Source organism: Bombus bifarius, unplaced genomic scaffold (genome assembly GCF_011952205.1).
Source record: "Bombus bifarius isolate JDL3187 unplaced genomic scaffold, Bbif_JDL3187 scf7180000007975, whole genome shotgun sequence".
Taxonomy (NCBI): Eukaryota; Metazoa; Arthropoda; class Insecta; order Hymenoptera; family Apidae; genus Bombus; species Bombus bifarius.
This window is the reverse complement of record NW_022884361.1, coordinates 2,103,301-2,110,551: the sequence shown is the minus strand read 5'-3', so window position 1 is coordinate 2,110,551 and position 7,251 is coordinate 2,103,301. Positions and strand designations below refer to the sequence as shown.

At 30.0% G+C, this 7,251-nt stretch overlaps 1 long non-coding RNA gene across 2 annotated transcripts; it reads left to right on the top strand.

The window, feature by feature from the left end:
- Window positions 1–3,979: 3,979 nt before the first annotated feature.
- On the top strand, window positions 3,980–6,710 carry LOC117217321. Of its 2 annotated transcripts, none has more exons than XR_004489515.1 (3): window positions 3,980–4,230; window positions 4,372–4,475; window positions 5,529–6,710. It is a non-coding gene; the product is annotated as an uncharacterized LOC117217321 (long non-coding RNA). The 2 variants fall into 2 exon arrangements; XR_004489516.1 differs by having other exon boundaries at window positions 4,359–4,475.
- The last annotated feature ends 541 nt before the right edge of the window (window positions 6,711–7,251 follow it).

Below are 7,251 nucleotides of genomic sequence, written 5' to 3'. Positions count from 1 at the left end.
AATATTTCTCACACGAGGGTTATTTTCTAGAAAATTGATCTAAATATTTATTGATAGTAAATAATAATGATTAACAATAGATTGTGTGGTGCAGTGTTAAATAATAAATAATTATAATTACTATGTTGCGTGCGGGATAAAATTATGTAGAATTGAAACAATGTAGCTATCGTATAACGCCAAATACTAAACTATGGAAAACTAAAGTATTAAAAACAGAAATGTTCTTAATACTTTGTGTGATGAATGTGATTCTTGTTGAATGTGATTCTTGTTGAATGCGTTTCTTGATAAACACTCATAAGGAAGACAAATTATAAGTGTGTTTAGATTATTATTTTTCTGAAAAATGTAAGTACATAACCATAAGATCATGCACTGTGAAGTTTCTCGTTATCAAAAGAGGCATATTACTGTTCTGCTGGGAGAAGTGCAATACGTGCACACGAATAACTATGCTTTCTTGCTTAATAAGCAATTATCATTTCAAGTTTCTTTCAGCTTTGACATTTACATATGTGGCAGTTCCTTCTTGTTAATGAAACTTGTACGATATATAACATTCAGTTTCGAGGAAGTTTGAAGTAATAACAAACCCTTCTCTAATCTTCTATGCTACTATACATTTTCTCCTCTTGCACTGTATTTATAGTTTAATTTATTCTGGGAGATCAATTTGCAAAAAAGCTGTACCTATCAACTTTTTAATTCGTTACAAACCATTCTCTTTATCCATGATTTTACCAAAAAATAATTGGAAATCAATGACAGTTTATGCAAAAATATTTCTAATCAATCTAACGCTATGTTAAAAGTATAAGACTCATTTATAAAAATGTACGAGAAATTTTTAGAAATCAATTTACTATCTTTCGCAGTACACAGTTTTATGTCAGTTATCGCGTTTCCTGCATCAGTTAAAATACGTGCTAATTCGCGGTATCACTGAAATTCTATGTCGTTCATAATAAGTAGCCACTAAACTAACCATCGAAAACCTGTAGGATTTCATGTAACGACGTAGCATTACTGTACGTACAGCTTATGAACGCAGCTTACAGCAACATGAACAAAAATCGCGGAGAAAGCGTAATATTTTTCGATATCTGGCAATTTACCTGTATTTCCTGTGAATATCTACTGAGTTTTTATATAACTGTTACTCGCAATATTTTTGAGCGTTTTTTATTAGAATTTTTAATTAGAATTTTTTTTACAAAACATCAATTTTTTTTTATCGCATTACTAAAACGCTGTAATTATCATTTCATTGAATTTATACGATTGGTGTGTAGTATTTCGGATTACAATACAGTTACAATACAATTAATATCGTTGAAAACTCTTTAACTTATTGTATAAAGATGACAGGTACAGCAGCACATTCACGATACTGTCCTGTCATCTGAATATTTCGATGAAAATCAGAATCTTGCAATAGGAATTTAATACAACAGCGGAAGTATCGCACATTGGAGGAATAGAATACTATATGTACATAGAAGGAGAGCCGTGCCACCAGCTTTCGTTATACAATTCTGTTACATGTGCTTTCTTAGTAATAAAAGTAGAGAATAACAACGAATATTGACGAACTGTTTAAGAAAAGGACATGTTAATATAAACATGGTGCAGTAATGAAGACATTAGGCAAAGAAAATAAGCGTTCGTACGGGACAAAGTTATAGGACATTAGTTTCAATTATGTGCCTTTAGTAATTATGCTTTAAAGTTATTGGGATCACAGAATGACAATAGATATCTTTGTAGAGGAAGAAGAATAATAATTTGAACAGGATGATTGTACTTTCCCATTTTAAAACGCTCGTTTTCTTAGGAAAGCTTAATGAATTATTAATTAATTTTATAATACATATATTATTAACAATGGATTATTTATTATATATTATGTATGTAAATAGAATAATTTAATTTCTTTCTAAACCTGTTATCCATTTACTTTGTATCTTTATTATTTTTAAATCACAATGAGTTAATTAGAGATTTCCAAGGTGTTAGAATTTCAATTTGGCGCGCGGCGTTGTATAGAACGCACACTGATCTCTCCACCAATTAGAAATTCGCATGGTAATGCCTCTGTAGAGGGCTACTATTCCGTCGTCAACCGTCGTTGCGATGAGACGTATTTCTTCGTGTCAGATCTGTAGCGTAATCTAACCTTTCGATGGCGTCGGTTTTTCATTACTATTGTATTACTGTTTATACGTTGTGATTAATATTGTTTAATTAATGTACGTTTACTTTATCGTTTACTAAACATTTTGGTACTAAAATCAGGTAATCACGAGACTTATTTTGTTCTTTTTTCTTTGATCGTTTATTCGATTGTCAGATTTGCCAGTAGCTTCTCGTGTCTCCTTGCAAGATAGTAATCTAGATCGGTTATCGTTTCATTTTATTATAATTGCTATTAATATCATTTGTTTGGTTAATTTCTTGGTTTTTTAAATATATAGATTGTTGGTTGATTGCTGTTAACTACAGAGATGTCATGAAAGAAAATGAAGCATAAAGAATAAACACCCCTGTCTTTTTCATGCAGATTTGGAAATGCTAAATTTATTAATTAAATAGTAGTTACAGATGTATGTATACTTTTTCATTAGATTATTGATAATATTATATATGTTTATTTCTTGATGTGCTTGTCATGTAATTTACAATTTCTTTTTCTTTTTATTAAATAACTTAAACGTAATATTTCATTGCTTCAATTCATATCATAAAATACAGTTAGAAAAGATGAAATAATTTATTTTTACATTTTTCTGCGTTTCGAACCCGACACTCTGCGGTAGTATTGATTGTAAATATGTAACATTTTTTCTGTCGGAAGAGTACGAGGTAACTGATACGTTCAAACATGTTTCAGCCAATGCAAGACCACACGCGGATTTTGCGTAGTGTTATTATACCTTGAGGCATGTTTTATTTTGGAATTTTGATTTCTTGCAAACGTTCTTGAATATTGTTAACGCGCGACATAGTTTATTATTACGAATCATGCTCTACACGTCCAAACTTTATAATTCATACAAATCAATCGTATTACATTTGCGATATTTCTGAATATTTGCAATAGTAGAAAATACTTTTTAATTCATAAATAATGTTTTACATATATACATATATATTTTTTATTCATACGTATATTTATGATATGTAGATATGTGAGTACACGCACACACACATATTCTATTTTTTAACAATATTTATAATATTTCTATTAATGGAATATGAAAAATAATCACATATTTTTAAAAAGGGGATAGTATTTCCCTAACAAACGCTCAAATACAAATAAGAAGGAAGATATGAAAATATTTTTTTACTTCTTTTTCTATTACATTAATTTACACTAATTCAGTTTTATGTCCAGAGGATTTTTATGATCGCGCGCAATATAATTGGTAGAATTACTGATTGCTCCGTAATAGATCTTCAAATATTTTTCAGAGCACACTAGCTCTAATTGATTATCGATTAGCGAAACTAGTTTTCAAATTTTATGAAGTAAATAATTTGTATGCGAAATGAGTCATTTCGCATACAATAAATGCGCGTGTTAAAGTCCTTTATTTTTTATTTTTTTAATATATATTTTTTTATAAAAATTCCTTTTTGAAATTAGAATCAGTGCTTCGTGCAAAAGGATTTAGTCTCTCCAATATTAAAGAATATAAGTATCTTGAATATCGTGCTTATTATTAACACTACTTTTTCTAAGAGCAAGTTAAGAAGAAGTAATTTATGTCTTGTTACAGACTTATTATCTGAATATCTACTTTTTATTATCTGAGAGAATCTAGCAATGCTTCAATATTTAAAAGCGTAAATATCTTTATACATTGCATTTGAATTAATTTTATTTTTTTTTTTTATAATCAAAATTTTCTAATAGTCAATACTGCCTTTAGAAATAATTTATAATATTTCATATTTTGTTAAAGATGGTCGACATACTCTACTTCTTCCTATCTTCTGGTGGGAATCTAGCTATGCTCCAGCAGCCGAAAGTGTAAATATCTTTGTATATCATATTTCAATTAATATTATTTCCCATCTTATCATTAAACTTTTCCAATAATCAACACTATATCTTTAGGGATAAATTGTAATATTCTGCATTTTGTTAAAGATGTTTCACACCCTTCTGTGCTTTTTCCTATTCTCTGGGGAGGATCTAATGGTGCTTCAGAAGTCAAAATTGTAAGTATCTTCGCATACTATATTATATTTCAATCAATCTGGCCGAAGTTTTTCTATTGATGTAGAACTCTCTGAAATAATTGACATTGTACATTTAAGAATAACTGTAACGTTCCACATTTTTTTAGAAATTTTTCACAGCCGTCGTCCTCGTCGAATTTGATGGTCCATGCTTGATAACGACCATCGTGATGATTTCTTCTGGGCTACTGCAATATTGATGGTAATATCCTCGGTGTTCAATGGTGAGTCGCATACATTTTTATTCTTCCAGTCATTTAATCATGTCGTAGGATGAAAGATACGAGTCGACACGTGTGATTGGCTGTATTTTTCGTCGAATTTTTTGCGAGCATACTGACCGCTGGTATTTATTGTACCCATAAATAATAACACATAGTTTTGTGATTTATTTATTAGTTCAGAATAGGTTTTGTTGCACATCGCGGTTTTTGATAGTTAATTCAAACGCATGTATTTGAGAATTTATAAAATTAAAACGTGTTCAATATGAATATTTATAAAAACTAAATATTCATGCAAATATACATCTATATAAATATAAATGGTAAAGTAAGCTATGAATATAAATCTAAAATATGAAATAAATATGAAATATCAAATATTGATGTAACTTCATTTGAGTATTTAGCAGCAGGGAAATAGGATACTTTCCGACTTCATTACTATCAAAGCTGCAATTATTACACGATAGCAATAACAATAGACACTATCGTTATTATTGGATGTAGTAAGTAATTTTCAATTTCATGTTTCTGTTTTATGAAACTATTGAGTTATTTAATTATTTGACTTCTACATTGTAAGCTTCAATAGAATTGAATACATAAAGATATTAAAGTTCAATTTCCGCCACACGAATGTATGATATTTTAAGTACAAGAAGAAATTTCGCGACAGCAATCAAAGCAATAAGTTTGAAAATTTCTTTTGTGTCTTCGAAAATGTACTTTAATGAGAAAATTGCCTGAAATTATTTTTATCAATATTAAATTTAGTATCAATTATCTCACTGATATTTGTCCTTCTTCTAATAAGTATATTTCTTACTTGCTGCTAATTTTTTTCAATTAAGTGTTAAAATTTCAATAATATAATAAAGTAGATGTAATTAAGTAAAATTAATAAGTTAGAGTTATTACAATGTAAAATAAAGTAATAAAATACAAATTTAAAGAATATTAGTCTGCCAAATACAAAGTATAATATAACAGACAAGCCAATCAGCTTTTTAATTCAAGATTTTTAGATTTAACCGCTTCCGTATCCGCTGTCAGGATCTCACTCACGTGTCCAGATGCTATTTGAGTGGGAGAAAGACCATAGGTACGATGATCATATATCGAATAATTTGCTAGGCCGATGATGTGTTAGTGTATCGTGCACGACATATTTTCCACATGTGTATCTGTGGTTAGATTATGGAATTGTGTCATTTTGACTTTTAATTCATTTACTATAATTTCAACCATAAAATAAGATTCATACAAATAATAATCTAATTGCAATGTGCAATAACAGTATCAGATCCAATATTAAATAACCAGATTACAGATAGCGATATTATTAATCGTATTATTATATTTTATATCATTTGTGTCAGTAATATAATTTTCTTAAGAATATGTATGAATACTTAGAATTAAAGTAAAGGTTTACACGGGTCTTATCATATTCCTTGCAATGTTTACTAGCCATCGTCAGTCGATTACAGGAAATAGTACGTGCATTAGAGTGTGCAAGTTGTTTGTTAAACTCGACGACTGTCGGAGGCGTCTTGGAACGTCTCTTTAATGAAAATCCTTATGCCCGGGCTATGTGTGACAACTATAGAACGAGTGTATTGCTGTGTCTGTCTCTTGCCATTTTGTTAAAAATAGGACTGAATGGGATACATAGCATACTTTCTAGTATGAGTGTTAAATCATAATTAGGTAGGGCCGGGCAGCCGTAGTCTTTGTTCTAGGCATGCTTTCGCGTGTCCAACCAGTCCCAGGAAATTTGAAGGTGAAGCTGGAATGAATGGTGCATGCCACTCGAATTTGGCTTTGCCCATCGATTCTTCGACTTTTGCGATCGTGGTCGTGAGTAGGATTCCAAACTAATGTTTATTTATTGCGCGAGCGTGCATGTGCGAACATACAGCGATCATTATGATCGTTGTTCGATCATGTGTCTTTGAATCGGTTTTCACAATTTATATTTTTATTCCTACTTTATAAATTATTTTTTGTTTCGCAATCAGAAAGCTTCGAACTAGATTTAAGTTTCAGCAGTCATTGCACCCGAAGAAAAAAGAGGCTACGACCCAAAGAGACCCGAAAAATTTTCCATAGAGGAGGATTTTGGATCATGCAAAGCATGGAAAGCCATTCTCATTACTATTTTGTTACTATGCTCGTTTTTAATATCTGCAGTTGTAGTATTTTTCTTCTTTTTTGGAGGAGGGGGGGGGCAATGTATATGTCTCTCTTTGTTTTTATATTTCTATTTTTTTTTGTTAGTGTTGTGAAATATGATAAAGTGTGGATAAAGACACATACACATGTGTATCTCATGCTATATCCATTTACCTTATTGTATTTAGATTCTTAGATAGATGAAAACCTTAAACAAATTATTAGATTTTTATAAAGATAAGGTGTATAACATTTTCAGATCTGTGATAGGACCTATACAATATTTTAAGTTGACAGAGATCCATGGTATTTCAGGATATACAGAAAGGTAGTCAAGCTTAGAAGGTATATTAATCCCACACGACACCCCTTTCCTTTTTTCTTGTTATAATTAGATACTTATATATATATAAGACAGTTCGGATTTATTGTAAAATAAGGATAAATTTATGGTTAGGAAGGATGCTTTTGAGTTAGAAGGCTAGTTATTTTATTGGTAGATGAGAATAAATTTAAAATTAAAAATTGAGATAGGTATTTTTTTGCTACAGAGTTGCTTAATAGTTACTTTTTAGTGGAGATCTTATATGATATGTATATT